General features: G+C 33.8%; 1 pseudogene; it reads left to right on the top strand.

Annotated features, from left to right (window-relative positions):
* The first annotated feature begins 511 nt into the window (after window positions 1–511).
* Window positions 512–652, top strand: LOC125085393 (uncharacterized; annotated as a pseudogene).
* Window positions 653–12,307: the final 11,655 nt, after the last annotated feature.

Genomic DNA, 12,307 nt, shown 5'->3' with positions numbered 1-12,307 from the left:
TATAAATTAAATTTAGCATATTTAATCCAACATATTAAATATGTATATTAAAACACCAACACACATACACATACATAATATAGTATAACAGGTAAAAGGTAACTGTGATATAAGTAGATAAAACACTATTTATTTCACCAAGCTACTATATAATAAAGAAAGTGTTTAGTTTGTTTCTTATTTTCATTATTATTATTTATTACTATTAATAATTAAAATCTCCTAGATTTGTTGCTAAGATTATATATCACAAATAAGGCATTTAGCATCATGTTTAAAAATAGTAGATTTAAACAAAAAATAGTTAGAAGAATAAATATAATATATTGGTAAGATGATGATGCTAATAAGGGATATCTATTTGTTTATAGTACCTATGTGATATCTATCCTTTAATTCTAATAAAATACCCTAATATGAGTAGTTCCAAAGAAACATCTGAAGGCAGGGTTCAAATTCTACATCCACCTTCCTCAGTCCTCTTGGCTTTACATTTAAACACATTATAATAATCGCTTCTCGGCCTTTTGGCTAAGATCAAGTGTAGTATCTGTTCTTATCAGTTTAAACACATTATAAGGGTCTGGTTTTGACATGAAAGGTGGTCCACAAATCAAATTTGAGGAAATATTCTACTGAACTTAAACTTTATAGTTTTCTTACTTAGCTGGGTGATCACGGTGATTTGAGTTAAATCCAAGATTGTTTATTTCCTAGCTATGTGAGGTTTACCTAAGTAAACTTGAATTTCTTCATCTGGAAAAATAGAGATTAAATGGTTTACAATTTTTTAAGGCAAAACAAAAAATAATTTGGGAATGATGTCAGCATCATGGCAGCAAAAGCCATCCCTCACATTTTGACCCCCTCTTAAGCATTCATCCAAGAACAGAAGTGCTTTTGTGGGAGTTGTGGGATCCAGCACCCTATGCCAAGGAACCTGGGGAAGTCACCCACTGGGGCACTAGGTAATAGAATTCTGTGCCAACTGTGGAACTCACAGAAAACTGCAAACCAATTCTAGCCCATCCTTGCTGTTGTCATGGAGAGACAGCAGAGCACTGACTTGGGTGGTCACCTATGGGCAATGGTTTCAAGAAGAGAAGTTCCACCACTCCCATGGAGGAAAAAAAAAACACAACAAAACAAACAAACAAGCAAACAAAAACAACAGAACAAGAAAACAAACAAACCACCACCTACAACAACAACAGCATCAGAAAAGGTAAGCAGAACAACTTGACTTTGCCAGCGTGATCTCTCCTCCAAGGCAGCACAGCTTAGGGCTAAATTAGGCAGCTTGTGGTTACTCCCACAAAGTAAAGAGAGATCCAGTGAGTAAATATCTGGCTTCCTCAGCTGTGTAGGAAGCTGCTGAAGAGACTCCTTTCTCTCTCATAACATCTGATCTCACAGTGTTGAAGAAGCACCTCTCTGTGAAAGGAATAAATCAAGAAAGCTGTATATTAGACTCTCAGAGGACATTAAAGAAACATGGTTCTTACTGACTACATTATGAACACAATCCCCACTGATAGTTGTGGGAAAAGCCTTACCCGCAGATTCCCCTCAAGTGACCCAAAGACACCCCAGCTCCCAGGTGCCAAGCAACACCTTCCCCTACTCTATGGCTGGCTTCCTCTCTGTGTACTTCTGAAGGTTGTGAGAGTTCTGGTAGATAGGGAGCACACACAGAAGTCTGTGGGCCAGAGAAAAACCTCCAACTTGAGCTGTAGTGCCACTTTTAGGAGAACAAAAGAGAGGCTTTTCAGCAGCCAGCTTCATGTGTTGTAAGATCTAAGACATACAAGCTTGAGAATTCTGCCATAAGAAGGAGCAAGAAATATGGAGCCCGTACATTCATACGTGGTCTGAGAGAGTCTCAGGAGGTAAGCAGGAAAGAACAGAGCTGAGACATGACACTTCCTGATTTTGAACTATACTATAAAACTATAGAATTCAAAATGGTATTGTACTGGCAAAAAATAGACATATAGACCAATAGAACAGAACTGAGAGCCCAGAAATAAACGTCTGCATATACAGTTGACTAATATTTGCCAAGGGAGCCTAGAATGCTCAATATGGACAGAACAGTCTCTTCAAATGGGGTTGGGAAAACTGTATAACCACATGCAAAAGAAAGAAAGAGACTCCTGTCTTACATCACTTACAAAAATGAACTCAAAATGTATTACAGACTTAAATATAAGATGTGAAACTAAAATTCTTAGAAAAAACATTGAGAAAATCTCCCTGACATAGGTCTCAGCAATGATTTTTTGAATATGATAACAAAAGTACAAATAACAAAGGCAAAAATAAATAAAGGGGAGTACATCAAATTAAAAAGCTTCTGCACAGCAAAAGAAACAACGAAATAAAAAGGCAACCTATTGAATGGGAGGAAATATTTCAAACCATATATCTGATAAGGAGTTAAAATCCAAAATATATAAAGAATTTGTATAACTCAGTAACCAAAATACAAACTAACAAAACAAGCAATCTGATTAAAAATAATCGGAGGATCTGAATAGACAATTTTCCAAAGAATATATACACATGGCCAACAGGTACAGAAAACGGGCTTCACATCACTAAATCATCAGGAAACGCAAATCAAAACTTTAATGAGATATCACCGCAAACCTGTTAGAATAGCTATCATCAAAAAACCCCAAAACCCACTAGATACCAAGAGTTGGTGAGGATGTGGAGCAAAGGGAACACTTGCCTACTGTTGGTGGGAATGTAATTTGATGTGAGCACTATGGTAAATGGTATGGAAGTTTCTCAAAACGATATTTTCCATCCTTGAGAAGAATTAAATCCTGCCTTTTGAGACAGTATGGATGGTCCTCAAGAATATTATATTAAGTGAGGGAAGTCAGACAGAAAGACAAATACTGCATGATCTCACTCACTTAGATGTGGAATCTAAAAAAAACTGAACTTGCAGAGGCTGGTGTAGGTGAAATGGGGAGATGCTAGTCAAAAAGTACACATTTTGAGTTAGAAGATGAGTAAGTTTTAGGGATCTAATGCACAACAATGTGCTTTTAGATAATAATACTGGACTATATACTTAAAAATTGCTATTAGAGTAAATCTTACATATTCTCGCCATGAAAAAGAATGGTAATTAACTGAGGTGATAAGTAACTTTAGCTAACACTAAGACAGTAATCATATTGCAATATCTAAGTATATCAAATTAACACATTACACACATTAAAGTTACATGATATTATATGTCAATTATATTTCAATAAAGTTGCAGGAAGAAATTACAAATTAATTTATATTTTTAGTAATTGTTTTAAAATGTGGTATTTATTTTTCTCTTCTTTCAATCTTAGAATGAGATCACATATGTGAAAATAACGCTTAACCATCTATGGAGTCAACATACTGTAGCTTTTGTGTTTTTTAAAATTATCGCACCTATAAATATCTCAAAGAAATGTCCAAGTATCTATAGGAAAATATACAAAATGAAGGCAAAATGTCACACTTTTTTTCAAGCATTTTAATACTCTGAGAAGAATCGTAAACACACTCCTTATTTCATTCCTTCTCTGTTATGTCGGCATTTGAAAAGCTATATTCAGTTAAAAATTTATTAACTCATTCTGCTACAAAATAAACCATAATTGTCTTAACTGTAATTGGCAGAAGAAAGAATGAAGAGTCTATCTTAATGTTCAATTAAGAGTACACACAGGGATGCAACTTGATCAATGTTGACATTTGCACAAGCTCTGCATATTTAAAAAGTGATCATACTGTACTGAAATGAGTTCTGTTGCTATAGACACAATATAACTTACTTTAATGATCACATCAATATTGACATATCATCATCCTAGGTCAAAATAAAACAGTAAAATAGCCATTTAAATTAAATTACTCACAGTATTGATCTTATTGTTATTTCTACAGATAAAAAAGGATGCTTTAATTTTAGGACTAGATATGACAGGCCACTTAAATTCTATCAGATTCAAAGAGTCTGAGGATGCTCTGTGTGGGAGTTCAAAGTCTAAAAATATTAAAAAATTGAATTTCTTCCTGAATTTCATCAACCTGTTTTTTTTTAAACCAAAAGAAATGTTTCTAAAATAAGTTTCTAAAATCTCTTTTGCTTTCTTTTTCCACTAGCTTCTCCATTTATTCTGCCCTACAAAAAGACATAATATATATAATATCTACTTAGAAGTGAAGCTAGATAGATGATAGATAGATAGTAAACTTTCTCCATATTTCTTTGTTTAATTTGTTTAAAATAATATGTACTGCCAGACATGGTAAATAATCTTGAATATTCCAGGAATATTAAAATGATCAATTATTGAAGGGCTTTAAAGATGCCAAATATAAATATCATATTTTTAAAATATTTTATTTAAAATTTCAACCTCTTTTTTTTTTTTTTTTTTTAAATTCAGGACTTATCTCCTGAGTACCTGCTATGGACTAAACTGGGAATTCAAAGTTAAATAAAACAGGATCTGTTTCCTTGAGAGCACTACTGTCATACTCTCTCCTTGGCAGCCCAAGATTATAGTCAGAAATTTTGGATTTGGGAGGATTTTGTTATCTAAATGTACATGAAAGCTTAAAATATTAATAACTACATTTACTAAAAATGATAATTTCCTTTTTTTGTAATTAATAGCAATGATGTTGAAATTTGAGAAATGTCAAGAAAACAAAACAAAAAACTTGTCCTTAGCCTTCAGGGTTAAAATGTATTCAGACACATAGTTACATAAACATTTAACTACAAGGAAAAGCTAATGCAAATTAGTGTTCATTTTGGAGAACTTTTTATCTCCCTCCTTCTCGGTTCCTGCAGTAAGTTGAAAAGTCTTTAAAGATTAAGGAAAAGTGACTTGAGGAATTTCAATTGTCAATAAATTACTTTTATTTCTAATTAATAACAGTCAGCCTAGGGATAAAATAATGCAAAATCTAAGTGAATGACAACTTTATTGGGGGAATGCTTCTTTCTCTTTAGGAAGATAGTTTGTTTTGGTCTGGGTTAGTTTTAACTACAAATTTATTGTCAACAAAATCTTGTCAGATTCTAATTTGTACATCTATTCACAAAAAGATATTTGTTGCCTCTTCCAAACAAAGGAGGACTAACCTTAAGTAATTTCTATGATGTTTTGGAATCTCTCATAATTTGGGAACAGGACAAGCTGGAAGGGAACAGAACTCACAGAGTTCCAATTCAATTTTTTACTGAGATGATTTGAAATTACTTTGTGTTTCCTAGGCAACCAGCATTGACCAGATACAAAATGGTGGCAGCCAAGTCAAAATTGGCTATGGTGATGATCCCAAGAAGAGGAAGGAGAGAATAAAACTGAGTGCAAGGGAACAAGACATCTATGTAATAATCCTGTCATTAAATCAGAAAATGTGTCAATCTTTTCAAGTCTGAAGCTCAGGGAATGTTAAGTTAAATGGATTTTCCAAATCCATATAGGGCAGCAAAGCTGTGACTAGTTTTCTGAGGTTTCATTTCCAAGGAAAGGCCAGAAGATAGAAGTTCCTACTTATTAGGAGATTAGATGGCCATGTCCCGCCTTTTTCACATGTGTCTTTGCATTCATTCCTTGGTTCATTCATTTATAACAGTTGATACTTTGAAAAAAAAATAAATAAAACAATGTTTCTGCCCTTATGGAGTTTCCATTTTGCAGAGGACAGCAAACAGACAAGATAATTTCAGATAGGAGCAAATGGAATGAAAAGAATAAAGCAAAAAACTGTTTTACAGTGGAAAGAATGCCTTCTGCCTGTGCAGTGAAGTGTACAGTAAAGATTGGCAGAGCAGTGCAAATTTTGAATATGCTTTATAAAAATACATGACTCCCAGAAAAGTCTCTCTAAGACTCAGCGTTTTCCAAGAATGGTACTTACATATATTTTAATGATCTGTTAAAGTCATAAATGCATGCTTTTTATGGATTTAATTACAGAGTAAATTTCCTAATGTTTTAAAATCTTATATAGCTGTTGGGAAGAAATCCTCATAATAGTTTGATGATCTTCAGACAATACACAAAATGGCTATTAATGAGTTCTGTGCAAAATGCATTGCCTGATTACTTGCTTGCTTGAGGCAATTTGACATAGAAATGAAATTATTAGCTGAACTGGGGTTTAATCCTGGCCTTGGCCTTAGCTAGATGAATGTGAAATAACTCCTCTGGACCTTAGGTAATTATTTGTGAAACAAGAGGATTGCCTAAAAGGAAACCCTCACTACTCAATCTTGGGTTAGAAACTGGTTAAATGAAATAAATAGAGATATAGTGGTGCTTTCCCTACCTCTGTTCAGAGTGGGAATGCAAAAGAGTGAGAGAGTGATGTACTAAGAATATTGGCATTACTTGCCAGAAGAGAAGAATAGTCGAAAGCTCCCAGTTATCCACCTGGATTTGCTGATAAAACTGTGTGGAGATAAAGAGTGGTCTCATTCAAGAAAAGCATGAAGATTTCTAAGTAACAGAGACTTTATAATTTTGCTTTAAAGTTCATGTATTCTGGGGCGCCTGGGTGGCTCAGTGGGTTAAGCCACTGCCTTCGGCTCAGGTCATGATCCCAGGTCCTGGGTTCGAGCCCCGCATCGGGCTTTCTGCTCAGCAGGGAGCCTGCTTCCTCCTCTCTCTCTGCCTGCCTCTCTGCCTACTTGTGATTTCTCTCTGTCAAATAAATAAATTAAAATCTTTAAAAAAAAAAGTTCATGTATTCTAAAATTGTATTCCATTTTATTTATCAAATAAATATTATTTATTATTTGTTTAATCAAACATCTCTGGCTTTAGGGAACGGAATATTAATAAATATCTTCTGAATGGAGTCTCAAGTTCATTTTAATTTAAATATCTTTATAATCTCAAATCTGTCTGGATATTTTATCATAGAATTAAAACTTTACAGTTGATATTTTTGGCTAGTAAACATATGTATGACTCTGTAAGAATGTGGTTTTACAGAATGGCATCTTTTATGCATTATTTGGTGTAACCTGATGGTGAGTGGGAAGTCATGATTGGTCTGTTCAGATGACCTAAACCCAGGACACAAAAGAAGGTAGTAAGTAGTATGTGTGGGGACAATGCAGGCCTGTGGTCTGATGTAGGTCATGGTCATAGACTCTGGCTTATAACTGTATTCTATTTTTCATTGTTCCTTCACTTATTCATCTTACTTTTTAATGCATCTTTATGACTTTTTTCTCTTTTGAATTTGAGATTTCTCTTCTCTTCATTTCCCTTGACATCTAAAGAAACATATTATTCCTAAAAATTTTCATTCCCATCAGTTTTTGTTACTTAATTAAAACCCACTCCTACCTCTTGTAAAAGTAGAATTGGGTAGTTTTATGTCTTGGAATCTGTTGTTTTGACTTTAACATATGTATGATAAACTTATTTTTTAATTTAAATTCAGTTAGCCTACATATAGTACATCATTAGTTTCAGATGTAGAGTTAAATAATTCATTAGTTGTGAATAAAACCCAGTGCTCTTCACATCACATGGCCATCCCCCAATTCCTCCATCCACTCACCCATTCCCCTCCAGCAACCCTCAGTTTGTTTCCTATAGTTAAGAATCTCTCAAGTTTTGTCTCCCTCTCTGATTACATCCCATTCATTTTTCCCTTCATTTCCCTATGATTCTCTGTACATCAAACTCTCACTCTTTACAGATGACATGATATTTTAAGTGGAAAACCCAAAAGACTCCACCCCCAAATTTCTAGAACTTATACAGGAATTCAGCAACATGGCAGAATATAAAATCAATGCATAGAAATCACTTGCATTTCTATACACTAACAACAAGACTGAAGAAAGAGAAATTAAGGAACAGATACCATTTACAATTGAACCAAAAACTGTAAGCTACCTAGGAATAAACCTAACCAAAGAAGTAAAGGATTTGTACTCTAAAAACTACAGACAATTCCCTATTTAAAATACTATCAACATTTTTCACAGAGCTGGAACAAATAATCCTAAGATTTTCATGGAACCAGAAAAGACCCTGAAAAGCCAGACAAATATTGAAAAAGAAAACCTAAGCTGGTGGCATCACATTTCAGACTTCAAGCTATATTACAAAGCTGTAGTCATCCAAACAGTATGGTACTGGCCCAAAAACAGACACACAGATTAATGGACAGAATACAGAACCCAGAAATGGGCCCTCAACTCTATGTATGATGGACTTAAAACAAATCAAGGTATTAATTAAATATCATGTTTAATAAAGCATGACACGCATGTAATATGCAATTATTTTTAAAAAATGTACAAGGTAGTTATACATCAGATATTTATTTTTGTCTTCACATTTATTTAGTGGCACTCAGCTGGAGTTGTTTGATGCATATATCAGAATCTCCTGAGATAAAATATTACATAGTTTGACTATTAAGCATGTAGTATTTATTATTTCATTTTCTCATTAAGTTTTAGATATCTTTTCTGATGCCTTTGAAATTTCAAATTCAATGAGGTCACACAATAGTTAGGTTTATCCAAAAAGCCAGATATTAAAATTACTAAAAGCAATACTAATTGATCACTTAATTTTAAGATGTAATAATGAACTTTCCAATTTAATGACATTGGTACATGATCTGTAGGTAAGAAATCATCATCTATTTTCCTCTATTTCTTTCAAATTCAAAAACTTGTAACTTTTAGAAAGACCCTAACCATCATCTAGTTCAAGGAAGATTGTTCCATAGGACCGTATTGTGTTCTCGATTTTCATAAAACCAAGAAATCAGTGCAAATCTTGGAAGGAGTGAGGCTATTGCAGCTACAAGTTCTGTGACTCAAGAATTTATTACTCCTGGGTGGCTCAGTCAGTTAAGAATCTGCCTTCAGCTCAGGTCATGATTTCAGGGTCCTGGGATCAAATCTCATATTGGACTCCCTTTTTAGCTTCTCAGAGAAGAGCCTGCTTCTCCCTCTGACTGCTTTCTTCTCATGCTTGTACTCGTTCTCTCTCTCTCTCTCTCTCTGACAAATAAATAAATAAAATCTTTTAAAAAAGAGAGAAAATTTATTCAACACACAATACTCCAACGTATTTGGGCTCCCATACTTAAAATATACTCTGTCGCCCAGAAAAGCAGCATCTTTTCTCTCCTTGAAGGTAGCTGTAATTTTCTTCTAAAGATAATAGAACATTTAAAAGAACATTTTCAAAAATTAATTAATATATTAAGGTATTCCAGCTAAGGTTTCTCAGAAATAGAGTTTTGACTGGTTTGTAATGATTCTATTTGTTTTTTAAACCCTGAAAATGCTTCAACTTCACTTAAGTGAAACAAGCAATTCTACTTTTCAGTGTAACAAAAATTGTAAGAAGACTCTTTTAGTATCTCTCGAATCACTTTATCTTTTTTTTCCTTTCAAAACATAAGCATGTATTTTAAAATAAAGTTAGCAGTAATCGTCAGGGTTCACAATGGGGTATCTATAACATGCTTGTTTTGTACCCAATTACGTTTAAGTGCATTCTATAGCATAATAATGATTATGCTAAATGGTAAGCACTTTCCTGAGGCCCCTTTTGCTCTATATTACATGTTTACATTATTTTCCTTCCTATTAGAGTTTCAAACACACCTGGCAGTCACTAACTACAGGCTACCTCTTAAGGAAATTGGGAACTCTCAATTATCTTTACATCTTAAAAGCCAAAAATTGCCTCTTCTCTTTTCTTAGTAGTGAATTTTATTTTGCACTGTATAAATTCTGTAGAAGCTATTTCTACTTCCTACATTAGATTTGTTGAATATCTGTCATTTTCTCAAATTATTTTCAACTTACAGTTACAAAACCACCTGATTAGCAACCTGTCTGAGTATATGATAAGGGAGAAAAAGCAGCAGTACCTAGATGAGAAATTTATTCCAATTTGTTGCTTGCTGCTTGGCTGATTGAAACTTTAGAATGGAAAAAGCTGCTTTATTGATGACAATGGATTTGGACAGCGACCTTTGAAATCAATGAAATCTGCCCTTTACCTTCAAGGTTTTTAGATCTAACATGGATTTCTTCCCAAACCCTCCCCAGCCTGCATTAAACTCATGAAAAAAGTTACCTTCGGCACTTTAATTTTAGTGATAAGAGTAAAGGAAATCAGAATGACTAACTCCAAAACACTCCTGGATGAGTAGAGACACGTATTTTCATCTAGTAAATCTCAATCATAGCTTCTAACACTGGGATCATACGTATTTTCTACCTCTGCTACTTCATAATCAGAGGTCTTCAGGTCATGATCAAGGATATATCTGGTTTATTTGGAAACAAGCAAATTTCTAAGAACCTTCTTTAGGGGCACCTGGGTGGCTTAGTCCTTAAGCATCTGTCTTCCGCTCAGTTCCTGATGCCGGGCTCCAGCATAGGGCTCCCTGCTCAGTGGGAAGCCTACTTCCCCCGGCTTCCACCCCCCCCTGCTTGTATTCCCTCTTTCACTGTTTCTCTCTCTGTCAAATAAATGAATAAAATCTTTAAAGAAAAAAACTTTAATTATATGGTAACAAATATTTCCCAGGGTAAAGAGATATGAAAGGACACTTGTGGAATACATAGGCCACTGGCAACCATACAGAGAAAGTGGTTTGTGCGTGCACATGTATTTCCAGATAGTTAAGTTAGTATAGAAATAATAAATGACTCCAATTAATTATAAGAAGAAACTATAAATTTATCTTTAACTGATCTTTAAGTATTTAGTAAACTTCCCTTGAATAAGTAAAAATATTACCAATCAGGAAACAAACATTTAGTCACAATGTTTAAATGTTTAAACATTTAATGTTTAATGTTTAAATGCATGACACTAAAATATATAAAAAAGAGAAGGGGAAATCAACTCAAAATGTAAATACAGAAAGGGGGAAGAAGTTACCCTTATGAAAAAAAATGATTTTTTTCATTCTTTTCATGAAAAGAAACATGATTTGTAGACAAATTCCAACAATTTCCCTATCTCCCAACACCACCGGTCTCCCACTCCTCTTTATTTCTCTTGCTTTTTCAAATCACAAACTCATGATTGGGTTGGAAAGCATACTCCACTTGATTTCCGTCAAAGGAAAAAGTTGTAAGTTGATTCAAGGTCTTCTCTAATGCTATAATTATACAAATAAGACTTACTTATCCAAGAAGTCCCATATTATGTTGTACATCTCATAAGTAATTCAACAAAGCTGTTGAATTCATAAATTGGTATCTTGGAAATCTCTGTGGAATTGAAAATTTAGACATTAAATAAAGAAATCCATGTCAGTTGCATAGTCTCTATCTCAAATTAATCATAATTTTATTTCCTATATATTAGTTCATGTGATTACAAATATAAATTTGGTTATGGAACACTGTCTTTTACGCTATTTGTAGAGTATGTTCTCTCTAGTAACTCAGACTCATGTTTTTTTAACACCTAGTGTATTAGTTCGCTAGGGCAGCCATAACAAAATATCACAAACTGGGTAACTTAACATAAAATTTATTTTTTCACAGTTTGAAGGCTAAAAGAGCAGCATCAAAATATCAGCATGGTTGATTTCTTCTGTGCGTCTCTCTCATTGACTTGTAGACAGAGATCTTCACCCTGTGTCTTCAGATGGTCTTCCTCTGTTTTTGTCTGTGTCCTAATCTCATCTTCTTATAAGGACACCAGTCATATTGAATCTAGCCCATCCATACCACCTCATTTTACTTTCATGACCCCTGTAAGACACCCTAATTCCAAATATAGTCACATTCTGAGGCTCGGGGGATTAGGATTTCAACATAGAAATTTGGAAAGGGAAATAATTCAACTTGTAACATCTAGCATATTTCTTCATTTCCTTACTATTGTTGAAGAATATTTCACATAAAATTTCAAATAGAGTGTTTATAACAAAGCTATCTGTATTGCTTTCCTCCATGTACTAACAGAGTACATATAGTTTCTACTATGGTTCTGGATGAAACTAGAGAGATGGTGGAATTTGCTCCATTCTCTTTGAAATGCTTGATTCTATTGTAGAAGGATTAGATACATTCTTATTTACTAGCATGTATTATATCTATAAGTTTTAATGGAATTAATTATGGAGAAATTATGAGGTTTCTTAGTGTTTGTTTTTTTTCCCCAAATTAAGTTATATAAAGGAAAATCACTCAAATAATTCCTTGTAATTTTAAGCATTAAAGTTACCACAAATGAGAGTTTACACAAGTAACAGCGTTTTCAAATGCAGGTGC

The sequence above is a fragment of the Lutra lutra genome, chromosome 14 (genome assembly GCF_902655055.1).
Source record: "Lutra lutra chromosome 14, mLutLut1.2, whole genome shotgun sequence".
In the NCBI taxonomy this organism is placed as follows: Eukaryota; Metazoa; Chordata; class Mammalia; order Carnivora; family Mustelidae; genus Lutra; species Lutra lutra.
The sequence above is the reverse complement of the archived record's forward strand: the minus strand, read 5'-3'. Positions and strand labels throughout refer to the sequence as shown.